Source organism: Schistocerca americana, chromosome 1 (assembly GCF_021461395.2).
Source record: "Schistocerca americana isolate TAMUIC-IGC-003095 chromosome 1, iqSchAmer2.1, whole genome shotgun sequence".
Lineage (NCBI taxonomy): Eukaryota > Metazoa > Arthropoda > Insecta > Orthoptera > Acrididae > Schistocerca > Schistocerca americana.
Genome location: NC_060119.1, coordinates 1,173,240,822 through 1,173,264,186, shown reverse-complemented (window position 1 = coordinate 1,173,264,186; position 23,365 = coordinate 1,173,240,822).

The window sequence follows — 23,365 nt, the reverse complement described above, 5'->3', positions numbered from 1 at the left end:
CAGCCTGAGACAGAGCCTGAAGCCGGTTCGTCAGACAAACTGGAGAGGCTTTCCGTTCAGCCCTCCGGAATGTCTTTCGCCCCCTGCCACACCTTGAGACGACCTCCCACTCTACCACAGGTGAGGGATCAGCCTCAATGCGGGCAGTATCCCGGGCAACCACAGTCGTAGTCCGATCAGGGGATGCGTAGGACGAGCTGGCCGTCCCCGACAAACCCCCATCCGGACCCCCACAGTGATGCCCATTGGCAACAGCCTCAAGCTGTGTGACCGAAGCCAACACTGCCTGAAGCTGGGAGCGAAGGGATGCCAACTCAGCCTGCATCCGAACACAGCAGTTGCAGTCCCTATCCATGCTAAAAACTGTTTTGCAAAGAACGTCTGAACTAATCTACAGAGAGAGCAAACAAATCAACAAAATTTAAACGGTTATTAAAATACAAGATTGCCTAGTAAATGCAGTAATGCTGCTACTTGCTCACTGCTGACACTGCTCGGCGGCGGAAGGAGACTACGCGAATTTACACTATTCTGGTACTAAAACGCGATGCTACACTCTCAAATACTATAATACGCCCGAAATTTATGAATTAAACAATGCAAGTACCAAAAACACGCAAAGAAATTAAGAATTAAACTATGTAACAAACGAGTGAGCTAGGAGTATACGACTTGCTGCTCAGCTGCTTATCCAACGGCGGCAGGGAGCACACTGACTGTGACCAACCGACACTGGCCGTTCAAAACAAAAACAGAAGACAAACGACTATGCGAATTTACACTATTCAGGTACTAAATCGCGATGCTACAACTCTCAAATACTATAATACGCCCGAAATTTATGAATTAAACAATGCAAGAACCAAAAACACGCAAAGAAATTAAGAATGAAACTATGTAACAAATGAGTGAGCTAGGAGTATACGACTTGCTGCTCAGCTGCTTATCCAACGGCGGCAGGGAGCACACTGACTGTGACCAACCGACACTGGCCGTCTTCATAATTTGTGAATTGACAATAGACAATGGAGACATACATGTCTTACATCCTGCTATGTATGCAGCCCGCACTGCAGCACTCGGAATACCGTCAGTTTAATTACAACCGCCTGGTATATTGTGGGGCACGATGTGAGTATCGTACAGCAGAAACATGTTCGTTTATTTTATGGAGCTGAACAGGGAGGTACGTGCGATATGTAGCAAGTATCTTCTGATTTTTGAGATGCAGTGAGTTGGTTTGCTATTCATTCATGTGAGGTGCCTTTTCAAATGCATGCCCACGACCAACGGAACGCACGTAGCACATACGCGTGCGCACACACACACACACACCCACACACACTCACACACACACACACCTACACACAGAGTAGCGCACGCGTTGCCACACATACGAACGATCTGCCCTCCCAGGCACAGATTCGCGGACAGCGAGGCGACAATTTCACGGCCTTAGCCGCCGGCGCCGGCGTGGCGAAACGGCTGAAAGGAATATTCTTGGAGGGCTGAGAGTGTTGGGAAAGGGAAGGAGTGAGGAGGGAGGAGGGGAGGTACCAGAACTGGCTGGCTGTCTGCCTGCGACTGGCTGATGAGATTGTCTCCGGTCTGGCGGAAAGGGAGTCGGCACCGGAGAGGCGGCCAACGGCATGTAGAGCGATGCTGGCGCTGTGTGTGTGTGTGTGTGTGTGTGTGGGTGGCGCTGAGCTGCGCTGAAACCAATATCCGCAGCGCAAGTCGGATCGGCGCGGCGAGATCAGCGCACAGTAACATCTGCGTTGATGAGGACTGAAGCCCTCCGCTGTCGACTCGAAAACTGCTTTTTGACATCTGTCCTACACCGCTTCAGGAGAATCTGGGACCGGGAATTGCAGTGGTTGCGAATCGTGCTGTCTGCGATGAACGAGAGGTCCTATTTAGGTCGGAATCCTCGCTTCTAGCAAATAATTTCTGTGAGACGACGCACTGCTGTGATCTATCCTGTCGACAGAAATCTGTATCGGAGAGGCAGCTCGCAATCAACGACCTACGGCAAGACAGCGAGGCTACTTTAGACGGAGAAAAAGGCCCAACTGTACGAAATTTCGGCAGGAATACGATCGCGCTTTTTTATAAGTAACTTTTATAACAGCTTTGTTTCATGCTTTACGCAAAACATGTTGATGTAAAGTTTGGATTGCTGGAAGATGATCAGAATGTTACACCTCTGGAACAGTTCTGCAGATCCAAATCTTCTCGCGCGGCACCTTATCATTGACAACATTTATGGCACAGTCTTTTCACGTTTTGCAACACGCCGATTCTCCCCACCGTGTGCGTTGAAATGTAGGTCGGCCTTCTCTCTTTGTGAGAGACGCATATGTGCACAGGACCAAGCAGTGAATTTTTAAAAGTTCTTCCTGTTTTTTAGCAATATGTTTTCCCCACAGTCTCGATTTATAGTAGCAGGTAAAGAACAAGCTTCAATTATCGAGCCATTCTAGTGAAAATTGTTTATGCACCCATACTTTTGCTAATCGCTTTTCTTACATATTCACAGAATGTAAAGGGATGTTAGTTGGCCAATACTGTCTGAGGAATGTTTCATTTCTTTCCTTCAGCTACTCTTAAGTCGGGTAGATTTATCATCTGGCGCCTAGAAAGAGTGCATGAATCAGTTGAGACGATTGAAACCTGTGCTGGCTTGTACAAACAATTGCATGCGTTTTCGTTCTCCACATACCAGTATTACTTATCTGTATACAACTATTGATAATTCTCAGACAAATGGTCTACACCGGACGGATGTCTTTGCAGTGTATACTTGCAAAGCATGTCAGCATCCTTTGACAGACGTGTAACTCTTTTTCCGATCTTCACCAATCAACAAATACTACGGCAATATTATAAGCTGTACTGCTAAAACCGTATAAAACGTGATAATACAATTAGTTGACGGTTCACCTCTAGCACCATCAGGGTCGTTAACTGTACAATTCTGCATTTACGCGAAAGTAATGAATAGGAAAGTGGTTGAAGAAAAGTAACAGAGAGAGAAAGAAACGATTACTACCCGCAAATTCATAAGATATTCAGGTTTCTAATAGTCTACGTTTCGAACCTTCTGTAGAAATCCTCTTCAGGATTTTTCTTCTACCTCGGAGTGGTTGGACTGTCGTATGGAGGGCTACTGAAAATGATCCCAGCTGACAGGTCAAAACGTTGAATATTCCTATTCTACTGAATAGGAATAAAAGACGACCTAATAACTCAGATTTTGTAACCAGTTACAGCGTCTGCAGCCTTGTGTCTGTTATTCGATTTTAGGAACTGAGGCGCGATACTTCTTTGTCAAGAGATTTACTGAGATATCAATTAAGCAAGCTCAAGCGCTGTTGCATCGCAGCGGAAAGCTCCCTTTTGTGGTCCGCTGCGATTGGGATTCTCACTGCAACGACACTGTACATTGTATCACGGGTGGAGGTACTTCGTTTCCATCCGACGACGTACACCTTACTGGATCTCACAAAATAGGAGCGTAGTACCGGCCCCGTACGTCTTCCCTACAACACTAAGTACTTAGGAGTCCCTTTCTTCTGGTTCCGGTCGGCGCTGCAGCTCGTATATATTTCGCTCTGGAGCGCCGCGCAAGGTGGCGCAGCGCACAAATCTGGGGAGCGGCCACCCGCCCGACCGCACCGCTTCCTTCCCGTTCGGAAGGCGCCGTCTGTGGCGTCTCCGGCGCCTTAATCCGTCGCGGCGCTTCGGTGGGACGGCCCTCCCAGTACCTGCAGCCGATTATTTATGACGTCGCTGACACTGGGGCGGGCAGAGGCGCCGCTCCTTGTGGCCTCAGGTGCGCTGCGTGCGACCGCCTTCCACCAGCAAACAGGTGACCTGCCTGTACCCTGGCTTCAAGAAGCATTGCCAAGATAAGACGCTGTCGAGTGTCCACACACGTGTGCAATTTTTTCGATGAACTTTTGACTAATAAAACGCAACACGATTGGCACGTTCCTACCATCTCGTCCTAGGGGCTTCAATGTTCCTGTATGGCTATCTTTTTAGGGGTGCTTGCGGGACTCGGGTGTTCGATAGATGATGTCAAATTGAACACCTTTCAGCCGTCAAATTTCAAACCTTGTTTTATTTTTGGAACCAGTTCAAGCGTGCTACTATGCCATCTTCAGGACTCTGACCGACGTGTACGAAGAATCTACTTCGGTTGTGATCAAAGCAGTGGCCAGCAGTACTGGTATTAGTGGATACTTGCTACAGTGAACACCTCAACCATTTATCTGACAGTCGGTAGGTGCTAGTTGAAGTGATCACTGTAGCAAGTATCCACTAATACCAGTACTGCTGGCCACTGCTTTCCTTCATTTCGGTCAGAGGCCTGAAGATGGCGTAGTAGAACGCTGAAACAGGTTGCCAAATAAAATAAAATAAGGTTGGAAATTTGACGTCTGAAAAGCGTTTATTTTGACATCCGCTTCAGAGTTATATCGCATGAAGTCCCACACGCTGACGTGGTTAGAATCCTTACATTTATAGCAATGTGGGGTCCACGAGCCAAATTACGTGACCTGGTCTACCGGGAACTTCTGTGACGAACCATAGGCACAGCACTGTAAAAGATAGGCAGTGAAATATCGTATTTTTTCGGCAACAAGGGACAACCGAATTTGAATTATAATATCTCCCCTGCGTAGGAATATACATAATGGACGTACGAGTGCAGGTTGTACACATACGGAAGTTTTAGTCTGGCTGTAAAGCGGGCGCGGATAGTTTAATCTACATGTACATCTACATAACTACTCTGCAGTTAACAACAAAGTGCTTGGCTGAGTGTTCACCGAACCAGCCTCAAGCCGGCCGGGGTGGCCGAGCGGTTCTAGGCGCAACGGTATGGAACCGCGCGACCGCGAGTCGCAGGTTCGAATCATGCCTCGGACATGGATGTGTGTGATGTCCTTATGTTAGTTAGGTTTAAGTAGTTCTAAGTTCTAGGGGATTGATGACCTTAGAAGTGAAGTCCCATAGTGCTCAGAGGCATTTGAACCATTTGAACCACCTTCAAGCTGCTTCCCTATTGCTCCACTCTCTAATGGCGCTCGGGAAAAACTCGCACTTAGATTTTTCCCTTCAAGTTATGGTTTCTTATATTTTATCATTATTATCATTTCCTCCTGTGCAGATGGGCGCCAAAAGAATATTTTCGCATTCGAATGAGAAAGTTGGGGTTTCGAGTCGCAGTCGGGCACAAAAATTCATTGTCGTCTTTCCATGTACAGCAGACCGTTGTCCACGTTCGCAACAGTGAATACATTTCATCTAAAACAACAAAAGAGTCCTGGGCCCGGGGCAAGAATCCGGCCACTGCTTAAATTTATACCAGCAGTGCAACTGTGAAATCGTCGGGGTCGTCTTTTTAACACGCTAATCTCCAAAACTACCTGAACAATTTTCGAGGAGTTTGCACAGGTAACGTCTGCCTAGCTTGCTACAAGTTACATGATTTATTTCATCAATTTGGTCACGAAAAAAATGATATTGTGTTTTAGAGTTTTGTCTAAAACTGTCTTGCTACCTGTTTGTATGGTTGAATACGCTAATCGCCCAAACTACTAGACTTGAGCGTATCTTCGAGCATCTGCTCAGATTAGTAGTTCGTTAAGTTTTCCTTAGTGACGGCGTAGTCCACCAAAGAACCAATACACGACACCTTAGTATTTTTTATCAGTGATTGAAGTATTTTCGGAATTTTGCGCCAATGATAAAATTGATCACCGCAATCTTATCTTAACAAATAAAAACTAACATTGAACTACTTGCATCGCATGCACGGATGTACTAATTTCGCTTTGTGTGCTTTTTTCGATAGGTTTCATTTATATTTCACTTCTTGGCTAAGAAGTATTTATTGACAAAGTGATTCTATATAGGTTTCTTTTTTCCCAATTGAACGACATTATGCCAAGGTCCTTCTTTAAAATACTATTGAGAAGCGTGGGCGTGTAACTAGTTCTCAATAAAAATCGTGAGCCACGAACGGCGATGTCTTTCGCTAAAAGGAGTTGCCCAGTGGTCTTGTCAAAGATGGTGGAGAATTGGACATAGTTTCAGAGTACCTTGTTGTCGCTTGCGGCAGGAAACCACACCTATGATTCAGAAGAATCGGCAATGCTCATGGCATGAGGATGCAGAATGCAATGCATACCAGGGCATGAAAGACAAGCAATGTGTATCCAAACGTTATGTGGCACGTAATTAAAATAATTTCATGTCTCTTTGGCATAATATTTGCTGATTAGTGACACATGCAAAACCCGGGGAATTGACGGCCAAAAAGGAAGTTGTTATGATACAAAGATTGAATAACCAGCGAAAGGATAACATCATGTGGATCAGAGTGTGGGATATCGGAAGTTACAAAAGTGGAAATGGAAACACTAAGTCTCAATATAGATATAGTGGGGGTCGTACAACTGAAAGGGATGATAAAGACTTCTGGTCAGCCGCGCGGAGTGGCCGCGTGGTTTGAGGCGCCATGTCACGGATTACGGGGCCTCTCCCGTTGGGGGTTCGTCCTCCCTTAGGCATGGGTGTGTGTGTTGTCCTTAGCGTAAGTTAGTTTAAGTAGTGTGTAAGTCTAGGGACCGATGACCTCAGCAGTTTGGTCCCTTAGGAATTAACCCACATTTCTAATAGAACTTCTGGTCAGTAGAATACAGTCTAATATCATCGGAAAGAAAAAATGGTGTACCCGACGTAGAACATCGTTATAAGTAGCAAAGAAGGCAGTGAGTGAATTACGAAAACGTCAGTGACAGGGTTGTTCTCACCAGTGTCTCCATCAAACCAGTGGAACAACAATAGCTCAGGTATACCTGCAAACGTCACAAGCAGAAGATGAGATAAGGTACACGAGGACATCTGACACGTATGTAAAGGAAGGTCGTTATCTAATAATCATGGGGGAGTGGAGTATTGCAATACGAGAAGGAATGAACAAAATAGTTATGGGCGAATATGGACTTGGTAGTAGCAACGAGAGCGCACAAAGCCTAAATAAGTGCAACAACTAACTTCAGCTAATAACAGCGAACACTCAATTCGAAAATCACAAGTCGAGGAGGTAGAAGCTGGATGGGCCAGAAGATACAATCTCGATTAAATCAAGGTCAAACATATGTTCTGAAATTATATACTAAATTTCAAGTGGTACCTTCAAGCTGATATAGTCTCGCATGAGAATTTAGTAATAATGAGGAGTAGACTGAAGTTAAAGAGAATCATTCGGACATGTCAGTATGAAAAAAAAGGAAGTGTTGAAGAACTGTGGATTTATGAGATCTGTTTCCATTTCTCCAAGGTTGTAGACTTTGCGATAACGAGTGCCATGGGAAGCTCTTTCTCTGAAGAGAAATGAACGTCTCTAAAATGGACACTCAATGAAAGTGGGCGGACAAACATTGGTACAAGGGAGGTAGCAGCAAGGAAGGTAGCGGTAAGAGGCCAAATTGTTCAGCTGATCGACGGAAGACAGGAGAAACAAAAATGTTCAACGAAAAGCACAAACAAGAGCAAAGGAAGTCAACTGGGATCGAAATAAAGAGGAGATATAGGGAATCTAAAGCAAAAAGGTTTAAGGAAAACATGATGACCCTGAACAAGATACGGCCGCCGGATGAGCGATAAAGCATACAGAAAAATGAAAGCAGTCTTTTGATAAATTAAAAACAAGGACGTCAACAGTAGCTGTGCAGCGGTGAAACGCAGAGGAGAGAGAAGATATGTGGGATGAGTACACTGATGTTCTCTCCCAGGAGAGGAACTTGTCTGATAGAACAGAATAAGAAATTCGAGTCGAAATTTAAAAGAGCCCTAGAAAAATTGAGATTAAATAAGGCAGAAAGAGTAGATTACATTCCATTGGCATTTTGAAATTCCCATTCGGAGAAGTGGCACTTAAACTACTACCCAAGTTTGTGAGTAGACTGGCGAAGTACCATATGACTTTCGGAAAAACGACATTCAGACAGTTCCGAAGATAGCTAGGGCAGATAGGAGAGAGAACTATTACATATTCAGCTTAACATGTCTTGCATCCTAGTAGCTGACAAGTATAATATACGGAAGAAAAAAAAAAAAAAAAATTAGGTACGACAAAGACACCAGAAGAGTTGCGCTTGATAATATAATCAAGAATGAAGATAAATCAAGACTTGTTTATAGCATTTGTCGATTTATCAGAAGCATTTCCCAGTGTAAAACGATGTAAGAAGTTCGAATTTCTGAGAAAACTAGGTGTAAACTACATCGGAAGACAGTTAATATATAATGTGTGTGAAATCAAGGAAGAACAATAAAAATTACAGAAGAGGTACAATAGCAATTTGTGGCGGCGCTATAAAACCCTCCAGAGGACTCATAGTTTAAAAAATTACACTATAACGCTGCAACTTGTAAGGTCCTTTCAAAAGTTCCTATCGATCAGGTGCTGGAAGACGCCATCCACGATCGGAAAATCACTCGTCCTTAAGCCTGCGTAGTAGGCACTAATTACAGTCACTCAGAAGCCATCAAGTCCAGTCTGCTTACCACGAAACCGCCCTGGTGTACACGACAGTCAAGAGGACGAGTCGTCGAGAAGAGTTATAGGAACTCTGATGTGTACACAACAGTCAAGGTGACGAGTCCTCGAGAAAAGTTACAGGATCTCTGTCAGTACATACACGATTTATCACGTGGGTCCAGAAGCACCAAGAGTTTCTTTGCCACCGATGCTGTTGTCTACAAGAAAGTATCTGTGTCGGAAATATACAAAATTTTTACTCGCAAGAGACCAAATTCGAAACGGCATACAACATGTTTTCCAAATATGCCACTTTTCTGACAGTGGAAAAGTAGCACATTTGGAAAACAAGTAGCATCTGATATACATCTCCACTCTACACCCAGGAGAATGTAATAATTCCAAAACAGATAGGACATGACTGCAACTATGTTACGTGTAAGAGCACCCGACGATGGCAATTTGCCGAAATGGGCTCATTGTGAATGAGATAAAATATAAACTGCTTACATATCAGTCTAGCTGGAGATTATTCATAAATAAATCTGTAACCATTTATAATTCCTTATTTGTATATGATTGACAATTCATGTTAGCTCGACCTAACAAGGAACAAATACACTTTAGTAGTAGCGGTATCAATGTTTGGGCCACACTTGAACTGCAACTTCCCAGAATTCTACCAGCAAATCGTAGATTGGCAGCAGCTGTACATAATACTGAGTCTCATATGACCGTTCCAGATAATGTTCTACAAATTTTTGCTCTTAAATATTTCTATGACATTAATAACTGTAGTTTTTATAAACCCTGCGGTAAGGAATGACAAGCTCTCATGTTTCGCCGGCCGCTGTGGACGAGCGGTTCTAGGCGCTTCAGTCTGGAACCGTGCTACTGCTACGGTCGCAGGTTCGAATCCTGCCTCGGGCATCGATGTATGTGACATCTTTAGCTTAGTTAGGTTTAAGTAGTTCTAAGTCTAAGAGACTGATGACCTCAGATGTTAAGTCCTATAGTGATTAGAGCCATTTGAACCATTTCTTTTTTTTTTTCATGTTTCGAGTACAGCATAACTTGCCATTTCTGTTCCTTAAGAGCTAGTTGCCAAACGTTTGCACAAGACCTTGGTTAAGGAAGCGCCACCATACGAGCACCAACAGTTTGCCATTGTTCGAATTATATCAGACGTAACGCACTCACAGCTACTCCGAACACTGTTCTCATCACGACTAAGAAACCTCTTGAGGACATTGCACAGGAGCAAGCTTGGATAGCATCTGCACTTATTTTCAAGCATGCGTTTCCCACGGTGTTTCAATACCTTTGTCCAACACGTGGATGTAAGATACATCATATTTGTTGAAATAAAAAGGACGGTTGCCAATCGACAGGAATGAAGATCATTGCGGCTGATGAGCGAAACAACAACAATAACTGTAACAGTCAGAAAATAAGTGTCGCTTATTATCATGATTATCCTGAAAGGAGAGTGGAAACAGTGTGTTAGATTCGCAAACTCAGTAACTTTTGCGAGCACAACAGATTTTTCCACACAGGCTTCAGATAATAACAGTTATCGGTTACGGGACAAACGTGTTCCGCTGGCCCTCGTATAATCAAGCTGTTAATGCACTAGTGGTCCAACAGACTAATTGATGTAACTGCACCACCGTAACTCAGTAGAACGGCTCGTGACCAAACAGAATTGTGTCAGATTCATCTTCCACAAATATCGAGACTTCTGAACGCGGCACTATACAAGAAGTCTACTCGTAGACAGAGCTTCTAGGTACAAATATTTTGCTTGCCCTCAGGAAGGCTGCTGGAACTCGACCTAAATGTCTGTGTAGTTTAATGTTTTACAAGATGATGCAGCAGTAAACCCAGAAAGATTTAAATGAATTAGTCACACATTGTTTCAGTAGTTAGGTGTCAACCTTTCCAACTAACAAAAATAACACATTACAGTTAATACACGAAGTGACAAGCTTGAAGGGTTTATTTATAGCTATATACCCGTCTAAACTCAGCTTGAAAGGAAATAATTTTCCAGGTTTTTTTTTTTCGCATTGGAACTATACCATTGCATTCCTGAAGTTGAGAACGGTACAATATTTCCAGAACTGACAATGTCGATCAACGTAAAAATAAAAATGCTTATTCGAAGGCGATATGTCTCTGGACTGTCATAATTAGTAAATTTTTACAGCAAAAATTTCAGTGAAGTTGCAAAGTAACAGCCAAATACCACTAAGATGTTCAGTGAATAATGAATATTTACTGATATATTCAAAGTAAAACACGATGTCATGGAGTGCACGAGGGAACCACATGGAAATTAGGTTATGACAGAATTTACATTTTCCCAAAAAGTTGGTAGCTAGTATAAACTATTATCAGTAAAAGGCTCTAGGACAGTGATTTCATTCGTCATCATAAAACTGAATGTGATTCCTTGATAACAACAGCGGTGTAAAAGAAAGACATGAACCAAATTATCATGGATCATATACACACATGAGAAAAACTTTTGTATCACCTCGGTTCCGAGAGTTCCGGAACCTGTACACTAAATTGGAATAGAGATCAACACATACATCATTTCCGCCATTTTTATTGCTCATAAAAACCACACATGGCATGTTGTAGGACCATACAATGAGACCTTCGGAGGTGGTGGTCCCGATTACAATACACACCGGTACCTCTAATTCCAAGTAGCAAGTCCTCTTGCACTGATGCATGCCTGTATTCGTGGTGGCATACTATTCACAAGTTCGTCAAGGCACTGTTGGTCCAGATTGTCCCACTCCTAAACGGCGATTCGGAGTAGATTGCTCAGAGTGGTTGGTGGGTCACGTCTTCCATAAACAGCCCTTTTCAGTCTGTCCCAGTCATGTCCGATAGAGTTCATGACTAAAAAACATGCTGGACACTCTAGTCGAGCGGTATCATTATCCCGAAGGAAGTCATTCACAAGATGTGCACGATGGGGGCGCGAATTGTCGCCCATGAAGACGAATACCTCGCAAATATGCTGCCGATATGGTTGCACTTTCGGTCGGAGTATGGCATTAACGTATACTCCAACCGTTACGGCACCTTTCATGACCACCAGTGGCGTACGTCGGCCCACATAAAGCCACCCCAAAACAGCAGGGAACCTCCACGTTGCTGCACTCGTTGGACACTGTGTCTAAAGCGTTCTTCCTGACCGGGTTGCCTCCTAACACTTCTTCGACGATTGTTTGGTTGAAGGCATACGCAACACTCATCGGTGAAGAGAACGTGATGCCATTCCTGAGCGGTCCATTCGGCATGTTGTGGGGCGCATCTGTACTGCGCTGCATGGCGTCGTGGTTGCAAAGATGGACCTCGCCTTGATTGTCTGGAGTGGAGTTGCGTATCATGTAGCCTACTGCGCTCAGTTTGAGTCGTAACACGAAGTACTGTGGCTACACGAAAAACATTATTCAACATGGTGCCGTTGCTGTCAGGGTTCCTCCGTGCCTTAATCCGTAGGTAACGGTCGTCCACTGCAGTAGTGGCCCTTGGGCGGCCTGAGCGAGGCATTCGTGTCTCTCTGTATGTCCTCCATGCCCAACAACATCGCTTTCATTCACTCCGAGACGCTTGGACACTTACGTTGTTGAGAACCCTTCCAGGTAAACAGTAACAACGCGGACGCTATCGAACCGCGGTATTGACCGTCTAGGCATGGTTGAACTACAGAAAACACGAGTCGTGTACCTCCTTCCTGGTGGAATGACTGGAACTGATCGGCTTTCCGACACCATCCGTCTAATAGCCGCTGCATGGTGAACCGCTCTTCAGCCTACAGACTTTGTTAAAAAGATGAAGCGAATACATAATAAAAAAGGCGATAAAATCGGAGACTTAAATAGTAACAGGCGAAAAAAAAGTCGTGGAACTTAAAACATAGAACAGAGGGATGATGATGCTAATAAAATACATACGAAGCAGACAGGTAAAACAATAGACAGACAATTAAAAAACACGGCGACAGTCTGGTTTCTGTTCGCAAAAGACATAAAATTCACACTTAGCGACAGCATGGTTTCTGTTCGCAACACGAGAAAGACGAACAACACTGAACGTTCACTGGAACACTGCAGTAAAAAGTTGGCAAATGTGACATACCACAGCCTATAGCAGGTGGGGGGAAACTGGGCAGATAATGGAAAAAGGAAAAAAGGGGGAAACGAGAGGAAAAGCGAAATGGGGAGGCGGGAAAGGAACTGATTGAGGATGAGGACCCATAAGAGGGGTGGGGGGTGCTGGGCCGACACGACAGGGAGTGGGGAAGGCAGTGGGGGGGGGGGAGAAGGGAGATAGGGAGAGGTTTGGTGGGGAGAAAACAGGATGGAAGGGCGGAAGAGGGAACACAGGGAAAGGGCAGAGTGAAGAAGGGGGGTGGGGATCAGAGTTCATAGGAGGGATAGATGGAGAGAGAGAGGGTATCATCTGGGAGGGGGAGTTGATGCAAGCCACCCTGGGAAAGGAGATGAAGGGTGTAGAGATGGAGGGTAGGGGGGACACAACAGTGAAGGTATGGCAGCGGGTGGGGCAGGAGAGGAGAGGAATAACCAGGGGATGAGGGGGATAAAGGCGGCGGGAGGTGTAGAGTATGCGGATATGTTCAAGGAACAGGAGCAGATGGGGGCATGGAATGAGGTCACAGAGGATCCGTGTGGGGGATGGGAGGCGTATACGGAAGGTGAGGCGGAGTGCATGACGGTCAAGGATCTGGAGGGACTTATAGAATTTGGGGGAGGGCAGATATCCAGGCAGGACTGGAATCACAGAGGATGGGATGGATTAAGGATTTGTAGGTGTGGAGGATGGTAGGGGGGTGCAACCCCCATGTTCGGCCAGAGAGGAGTTTGAGGAGTTGGAGGTGGTTGTGGTCTTTGGGTTGGATGGAGCAGAGATGAGGGATCCAGGTGAGGTGATGGCCAATGGTGAGGCCAAGGTAGGTGAGGGTGGGGGTGAGGTGGACAGGACAGGTGCAGACAGTAAGAGAGAAGTCCAGGACCTGGAAGGAGTGAATGGTACGACCTACGATGATTGCCTGGGTCTTGGAAGGATTGATTTTCAGGAGTCACTGGTTACACCATGTGGCAAATAGGTCAAGGTGATTCTGGAGAAGGCTTTGGGACCGTTGAAGGGTAGGAGTGAGGGTGAGGAATGTGGAGTCATCAGCATATTGCAAGAGGTGTACTGGAGGTGGGAGGTTGAGGCATATCTGCCGTGTACAGGAGGTAGAGGAGAGGAGAGAGGGTAGAGCCCTGGGGCACACCTGCAGAGGGGTAGACGGTGTGGGAATTGGCATTATGGATGGTAACATAGGAGGGGCGGTAGGAGAGGCAGAAGGTCATCAGACGGATGTAGTTGACAGGAAGGACGTAGGTTTGAACAGGAGACTGGGATACCAGACACGGTCGTAGGCCTTTTCGAGGTCGAGGGAGACAAAAATGGCGGAGCGACGGGAGTTAACCTGGAGGGAGAAGAGAAGAGTGAGGCGGAGGAGTTGGTCATCAGCAGAGAAGGAAGGTCGAAAGCCACATTGGCTGTCGGGGAGGAGGTGGTTTTGGTGGAGGTGGTGATGGATTCCAAGAGCTTGCTCAACACCAACGTGAGACAGATAGGACGATAGGAAGAGGCATCAGATGGAGGCTTGTTGGGTTTGGAGAACATCAGGATACAGGAGGTTTTCCACATGTTGGGGTAGAAGCCAGTGGCAAGGATGACATTGTAGAGGACTGAAACGAAGGACGGAGGGCAGTGTTTGATGTGGCAGTAGGTAATGCAGTCATGGCCAGTAGCAGTGTTGCGTTTAGTGCGGAGTGTGAGGCTGATGTCCTGTGTAGTGATTGGAGTGCTAAGTTCAGATGGTGGTATGTGGCCCAAGTACTGGAAGTTAGGAGCAAGGGGAGGAACAGAGGTATTCGTACAGTCCATGACGTCAGGGAAGAGGGAATAATCAAAGTGGGGATAATCTGGGATGGAAAAACATCTGAGAGGTGAGAGGCAAAGTGGTTAGCCTTACTGAGTTTGTCAGGAAAGGAATGGTCATCAAGGAGGAGAGGGTACTGGGGAGGAGGGGGTGGTACAAAGCAGACCAATACTTGGAAGAGTTTATGGGGAGTGTGGTGTTGAGTTGTGTACATGTCTAACGGCACGCATGGCGTTTCTTTGCAGTAAGCAGGTTGCGGATGTGTCGTTGTAATTGCTGGTGGTGGGTAAGTGTATCCTGGTCACAAGTGCAGAGAAAAGAGCAGTAGAGGCACTGGGACTCTCGAAGGAGAAGGACGGACTGTGGAGGCAGGGCGGGGCGGTGAGGGTGGATGGCTATCGTAGGGATATGGGTGGCGGCGGTGTCAGACAAGTTCTGGTGCAGGAAGGCAGCAGTGCCAGAGATGTCCTCAGGAGATTGGAGGGTAAGGTCGTGGCTGTCAACCTGGGTGTGAATGGAGTCCTGGTAGGCACCCCATTTGGCACGGGAGTAATCATGGACAAGTTTAGGAGGGATGTTAGGGCGAGGAGCGTTGCAGGGATGGTGACCATTAGAGATAGTGAGGACAACAGGAGCATGGTCATTGCCAATGAGGTCAAGGACATCTGCGATGATGCACCCAAGGAGGTTGGGAGAAGCAAGGACCACATCGGGAGTGGTGTTGGATTCGGGTCAGGTGTGCTGAGGTAAGGGAACCAGGTCTCCCTGGAGGGTGGTGAGAAACTGATGCCACCGCTGGAGGTCGGCAGGATCACGGCTGAGGATATTGAGGTCGGCGGAAATCACGTAGGTGTAGAAGGTGCGATCAATGTGGGCCAGGAAATCATATGGGATGGGGGTGCGAGGACGGACATAAATGGTGGCACAGGTGACTGTAAGGGTGGGGAAGAAGAGGCTGAGGGTGAGATGCTCAGCAGCATTGTTAAGGAGACGTTGGGGCTGGACAGGGAGGTGCTTGAGGTGGCCTATAACAATTCCGCCATGCGCCAGAGGGTACGGGTTATCGGTGCGGTGAAGGATGTAAGGGGCTGTGGAGATGGAGATATGGGGTTGATGGAGGGTTTCATTTAGGACGAAGGAATCCATGCGGTGCTGATGGAGGGTGTGGAGGAAGAAGAGTTTGTGGATGCGCAGGGAGCGAATATTGTGGTACAGGATACGGTAGGGTTGTTGTACCATGGGAGGGGAGAGTTAGACGAGGGTGGTGAGGGGGATGAAGGTGAAGTGGGCCTGGTTGTGGGAGTATGTGGCATAGGTGGTAACATGGAAGATGGAATGGGCAGCGAGGGCGATTTGGGAAAGGGTGTGGGAGCGCTGGAAGGAGTACAATGGTGATGAAACGGATCATGTCCTCTGCGGTAGGTGGAGGGCAGAGCGAGTTGTTGGGATGGATGGGGTCATCAACAGGACGGACAGGGATGGTGAGCTCAGGGGTGACTGGAGGAGGTTTCGCTTTACACTTTGAGGAGTAGGTAGGAAGTGGTTCATTACAGGTGTTGCAGGAGGGGGGAGAGGTGGGGTTGGGGCAATTCTTGAGGTGTGGAAGGAAGCATTGGGGGATTTAATGAGGACTGAGTCCTTGCAAGGAATCAGAAGGGAGATGGGGGCATTGGGGTAGGGTTGACTGGAGGAGGTTTCGCTTTACACTTTGAGGAGTAGGTTGGATGTGGTTCATTACAGGTGTTGCAGGAGGTGGGAGAGGTGAGGTTGGGGCAATTCTTGAGGAAGTGTGAAGCTTTGAAGTGGGGACAAGTAGGGGTGTTCTTGCAGGCAAAGGTAACATGGTCATTGTATGTGAGGCAGCGTTGTCAGCGGTAGGATTGGACTGGGGAACGGGAGGGGTCCACGTTATGACGGCGATTGTAGATGAGGGCTCCCTTGGTGAGGAGGTGGTCAATGGAGGAGGAGGATTCAGTGAGTATCCACATGAGATAAGTCAGCCCGGCATCATTGAAGATGTGGCGGGCTGAGCAGATTTCGATGTCGGGCGGGGAGTTGAATTTCGCCAACACCTCAGCCTCCGTGACCACAGGGCTAAGCTTCGTGATCACAGTGGTGAAGGTTAGCGGACATCGGGGGGGGGGGGGGGGGGGTTCAGGCTGACCGGGAGAGGATGGGCTGTGGTAGGGGGTGAGGGTTGCACGTTGGCCAAATTGGATACGGGGGATGAGGGAGAGGAGATCTATGTGGAAGGAAGCATTGGGGGATTGAATGAGGACCGAGTCCTTGTGAGGAATCAGAGCGAGATGGGGGCATTTGGGTAGTATATTTGGATGGCTAGGGTGAGGGAGCAGGCATCAAGGAATTGAGGGTCAGGATTGGAGAGAACAAAGGGGTGGGTGGCAGGCGTGGCAGGGGTGGGGGTTGCGGTGATGTCCATGTGGGTGCAGGGCGTCACGCGTATTGGGGGTTTTCTTGGGGGAGATTTCGGGGGAAGGGTCAACATTTGGGTGCTTGGAAGGTTTCGTGGTCATGACAGGGTGGAGAGGGGGATGGGGGATGGGTTGCAGGGGGAGATGGCGGCGGGCTGTACCACCCTGAGCAGCGGATGACGTAGAGGGAGGGGGCGTGGGTGTCACAGAGACTGTGGAACGTCGAGCCGAAATCCGTGCCGGCTTGGAGCCTGTCGGAGGCGGTGCAGGGAGCAGCGGAAAGTCGGTAGCTGTCGATGGGGCGACAGTGATAGGGGAGGGCGAGTTGGGGGTAGTTACAGCCGAAAATGGCACAGGGGTTGGGTAGACCAGGGGTTGGCGCGGTTTCCCACTTATATAGGCATGGCTGCAGCCTCTGGCACCAACCAGAGGGGGCCGAAACGACGCATGCGCGAAAGGTGAGCTGGGACCTCATAGCAGTTCTGGCTAGCCAAGAGACATAGTGAATTCAAGTCTCTGTAAGTCCACATTTATACAGGTTGTTACAGGACCTGGTCTCTTCTGTGTAGAATGTCGAATCACTTTCAGCCATTCTAATTCCAATTGTTATTTTATTTGGGCAACCAGTTCCAGCGCTACATCATGCACAGTAATTGCAGAACGTTGTACCGAGCACAAGTGACGTATCAAAAGAAGGAGCTGAAGAAGTCAGTCATAGTTGAGCTTGCCTGGATAACGGACACGCATACTGTGTGAAGATACTGTGATTCTTGGCTCATAGTGGGATACCGCTGTAAAGGAAGCGACTGAGATTAGGGTGAAGATCAACAATTTTAACAGCAACCAGGGGTAGACCCTTATTAGAGAAGCAGGCTTTGTATGTGGAAAGGAAGCAAAGAAAATTACTTGGTGCTTATAGCGAAGCGGGAGCGACAATTTAAAATGTGGCACCAGCCCCTCGCGCGACCAGACGTGATTTGGTCCACTGCTGGCGCCCACGATGGGGAGAGGGGGGGGGGGGGGCGGAGCAGATCGAGGCGCATACGTCTCAGTATGTGACACTGCTGGTCTTACGTCTCCACTGGGGAGCAAGTAACTATTTTAGACGAGTTCTATAATTCTTGGCTGCGTGCCTAAGTACATGCAAGTTCTCGATAGAGCACGACAAAATCAAGAACTTTAACCAGTATCTTTTCAATTAAAAATTGATTTCCCGTTGGCCGTGCGTGGAGCCGAGCATTGCCGAAGTGTGGCAGACAAGCCTACTAGTGTGACGTCACATGTTCGTTGCAGGGCCCGTACATCTTTTTTGCGTTGTACGGGACCGGGGCCAACGAGATGTACAGGCTGTGCAAAAAACATGTGACGTCACACTAGTAGGCTTGTCGGTCACACTTCGGCAATGCTGGGCTCCATGCACGACCCACAGGAAATCAATATTTAATTGAAAAGATACTTATTAAAGTTCTTAATTTTCTCTTGTTCTATCGAGAACTTGCACGCATTTAAACATGCAGTCAAGAATTGGTAACCCCTTGTGAAACAGATACTTGCTCCCCTCCGGAGACGGTTGCTGTTACTCACAAGACCTGCAGTATTACGTAGTGTGACGTAGTGTGCCTTCCTCTTGGGCCTCGGTCCAGTGGCGTTTCACAGCCGTTATGTACTGCCTGACTCACCTACGCCCACGTGTCGTTTCGGCCCTCTCTGTTGGTGGCAAGGGCTCAATCGTTCCTGTATAAATGGAAAATGGCGCCAGCCCTGGAAGTCAGTCGGTTTTATTCCTAAAGACGATGGCGGGGATAGCCATCGAAACCTCGAGCATTTTCATCTAACTGACGCGGATTGAAAATCGAGGACATTTTGCACAAATGACACCTCGAAAGACTCCGAGGACACATTCTACTTTGCTGTCGAAAGGTAGAGGAATTTCAATAACTGCAGCGGTTTTGTTGTTGTTCAACTGAATTCTTCCCTACTTAGCAATTTATCCCCATTTTAAAATAAGGTAAAAGTCGGGTCCCCGTATGATTATCAGGGGCAAAGCAAAAACTCTTAAATTTGAGACGTACGTCAGATTTCGAAGAAACGTACGAGCGAAGTTTTACAAACGACGCCTAGGGAACTTCAGTTTGAAGCAGGGCACAAGTGGACCCCGGGTCAGGAGAAGGAGCACGGAAAGAGCAGGTGGTGTGTACGAGGTAGCCGACAGCCTGCTAATCCCTAATCACTCACTCAGCCCCGAGGGGCGCTGCTCTTGTGGCGAAGGATCGTTAGGATAGAAGCGGCACGTGCAGCGCGGATTCCGTTTTTCCCGCGCCCTAAGCCGGTCCTCATCTCCGCTGCCGCCCCCTCCCCCTCCCCTAATGAATGCAGGCCTCATTACCATGCAGTTGTCGGTGCCGCGGCACGCACGTTCGAGCCCCATTACCACAGCGCCGTCAGCTGCAGCTGCGCCCGTCTCACAGCTGCACAGCTGCAACGCCGAACCCTGCAAATCTGCACTATCGACGCTTCAGCAGTGCTAACAACTCACACCTCTTTTGCACCTCTCCGAATTTTGCGTCGAGCGAAAAATAAACGGGGGAGTGTTTAAACATATGGCACTGCGCAGTTTGAGGACGAAACAGTGTGGCCGAAAAACTGCTTTTAATGACTTCAATCCCAGTTGTACAGTACAAACAAATACTGACGAGAGAAACATACATTTACATACGCGACTCACCCGGTGTCCGCAGCAAAAGGAATCACCAGTAATGTACATTTGTGTATGTGCAGTGGGTTATTGTTATTATTCTATCATTTTCATACTATAACAGAGCAATTTTCTAATTCAGCTAAGATTCCAAATATATTTAACAGAGCGTGAAAAATTGTCTATATTCAAAATTTTGTCACTGACGTTTTATATCCACAGCAATATAACTCTGGTACCACTAACTGATCCCTTCCACCTTTCTTCCACTCGTGAATAGGGCGTGAGAAGAATGTTTGTCTGTAGGCCTCTATGTTAGCTCTAATTCCTCGAATTTTCCCGACGTGGTCATTTCGCGAGAGGTAAGTGGGCGGAAGTAACGTGTTGTCCGAATCCTCTCGGAAAGTTCTATCGAGACACACAACGTATAACACTCCTGTCTGCTACTACTGTACCATAACCCTAAAGCAAAGAAAGGAGTATACAGTTTTGTGTTACCTATTCAAACGAACACATTTACAGAAGCACAGCAATGTAACATTAAATGAAACAAAAGCAAAATAAATCAGTACAGCATTAGAGCTATGGTGTTACAAACGCCCCTCTTGTAACGTCTGCCAGTGGAGTTCGTCTAACGTCTCCGTAATGCTCTGACGTCTATTATACGATGCCGTGAAGAGACGCGCCGCTCTTCGTTATATCATCTCTATCTCTTTTACCAGTGATGCCTCGTAATGATCCCATATTAATGAACAATACTCAAGAATCGGGCAAACAAGTGCCTCATAAGTCACTTCTGTGGGCTTTGGTTGATTTGGGGGAAGAGACCAAACTGCGAGGTCATCGGTCACATCGGATTAAGGAACTATGGGGAAGGAAGTCGGCCGTGCCCTTTCAAAGGAACCATCCCGGCATTTGCCTGAAGTGATTTAGGGAAATCATGGAAAACCTGTATCAGGATGGTCAGACGTTGGATTGAACCGTCGTCATCCCGAATGCGAGTCCAACCTCGCTCGGTCACTTCTGTCGCGAACGACTTGCATTTCCTCACGATTCTTCCTGTGAAACTAAGTGTGGCATCTGATTTTCCTACCGTTCTTTTTATGATGTCATTTCACTTAAGTTTGCTCTAGACAGTTACTCCTCGATAGTTTATGGTAGATACTGCTTCCAGCTGCTTGTCATCAGTTGTTTAGTTGTACAGTAGCCGAGTTTTTCCTATGTATGCGCAGTGTGTTATATATGTAAGTTCAGATTAAATCTGTGCCCCACACTGCGACTGGAACACGGAACCTTCTCATCCACGATCAGTGTTCTTGCCAACGATTTGTTGAAAATTTTGTTAACTAAACTCCATACAAAATAAATTTAAGGCACGCAGTGTAACACATTCCAATATAGAGTGAAAGATTCATAGTTTATACCGATATTTTTTGTTTTCATACTTTAAACACTATGGTTGCCGACAATAGGCCCTAAGTATAAAAATATTTTACGCTTCTGTGAAAAGTAGATTCCAATTGTCTCCTTGTATGGTACTTCTTCCCCACTTCATCATAAGGAAAAAGTTAAATACAAATATTTAAATTTCCAATTATCTGTTATTCCAGTACCTCTTCTTTCGCTTGTATCTATCGCCTCATTATTTCACACTAGGCCACTATCGCTACTCTCTGAGGAGCGACTATTCTGCAGCGGCAAAATCTTGAACTAAATTATTTCGCCGCTAATGATGGTGGCAGACTGAGAGAACTTTAAGAATCTCGCCATCTCACAATGCTTACTGCAGCCCCCATTATAAGTGTTCCAACGTCCATCCCCAGTTCGCAGTATCACGCCAATTGATGTTTGTCCACACTGATTTGTTGAATTGGTAAATGGTCTCTTAGTTTACAGTCCTCGGTCAGCAACTAAACCATGAACAATTATTTCTCCACATATTTCATTTTAAATTAATAGAGATTCTGAATCACTTTCCACATTACTTACTTAATGGCCTCGCCCTATCTCTAGCATAGCTATCACAGTGTCTCGTGTATCATCCAAACGGTTGTTGAAGCACCCTTATGCTTGTTCACAAAATAAAAAGTATGCACACCGTCAATCAGGTATGAGACATGAAAATATAATCTTGCAACAGGTCTCAGAGTTGTTGTTAATACAGTTACCATAATACGTCTATACGATGCATATCGCAGTGATTCAGCGTATTAGTAACTTTTACAAAGTAATTATTTGTGATAACACATTTGTCCTTACGTCCACATGACGTGTTCTGCTAATTTCATACAGTTTCATACACTACTGGCCATCAAAACATGCAAAGAGATATTCCTCTTGCGATCCCGCTTTCATACTGGACATACCGCTTTGTCTTGTAATACATTGCTGGCCATTAAAATTGCTACACCACGAAGATGACGTGCTACAGACGCTAAATTTAACCGACAGGGAAGAAGATGTTGTGATATGCAAATGATTAGCTTTTCAGAGGCGCCGGTGGCGACACCTACAACGTGCTGACATGAGGAAAGTTTCCAACCAATTTCTCACACACAAACAGCAGTTGACCGGCGTTGCCTGGTGCAACGTTGTTGTGATGCCTCGTGTAAGGAGGAGAAATGCGTACCATCACGTTTCCGACTTTGATAAAGGTCGGATTGTAGCCTATCGCGATTGCTGTTTATAGTATCGCGACATTGCTGCTCGCGTTGGTCGAGATCCAATGACTGTTAGCAGAATATGGAATCGGTGGGTTTAGGAGGGTAATACGGAACGCCGTGCTGGATCCCAACGGCCTCGTATCACTAGTAGTCGAGATGACAGGCATCTTATCCGCATGGCTGTAACGGTTCGTGCAGCCACGTCTCGATCCCCGAGTCAACAGATGGAGATGTTTGCAAGACAACAACCATCTGCACGAATAGTTCGACGACGTTTGCAGCGGCATGGGCTATCAGCTCGAAGACCATGGCTGAGGTTACCCTTGACGCTGCATCGCAGACAGGAGCGCCTGAGAAGGTGTACTCAACGACGAACCTGGGAGCACGAATGGTAAAACGTAATTTTTTCGGATGAATCTAGGTTCTGTTTACAGCATCATGATGGTCGCATCCGTGTTTGGCGACATCGCGGTGAATGCACATTGGAAGCGTGTATTCGTCATGGCCATATTGACGTATCACCCGGCGTGACCGTATGGGGTGCCATTGTTTACACGTCTCGTTCACCACTTGTTCGCATTGACGGCACTATGAGCAGTGGACTACATTCCAGATGTGTTACGACCCGTGGCTCTACCCTTCATTCGATCCCTGCGAAACCCTACATTTCAGCAGGATAATGCAAGATCGCATGTTGCAGGTCCTGTACGGGACTTTCTGGATACAGAAAATTTTCGACTGCTGCCCTGGCCAACACATTCTCCATATCTCCCCCAAATTGAAAATGTCTAGTCAATGGTGGCCGAGCAACTGGCTCGTCACAATGCGCCAGTCACTACTCTTGATGAACTGTGGTATCGTGTTGAAGCTGCATGGGCAGCTGTACCCGTACACACTATCCAAGCTCCGTTTCACTCAAGGCCCAGGGGTATCAAGGCCGTTATTACGGCTAGAGGTGGTTGTTCTGGGTACTGATTTCTCAGGATCTATGCACCCAAATTGCGTGAAAATGTAATCACATGTCAGTTCTAGTATAAT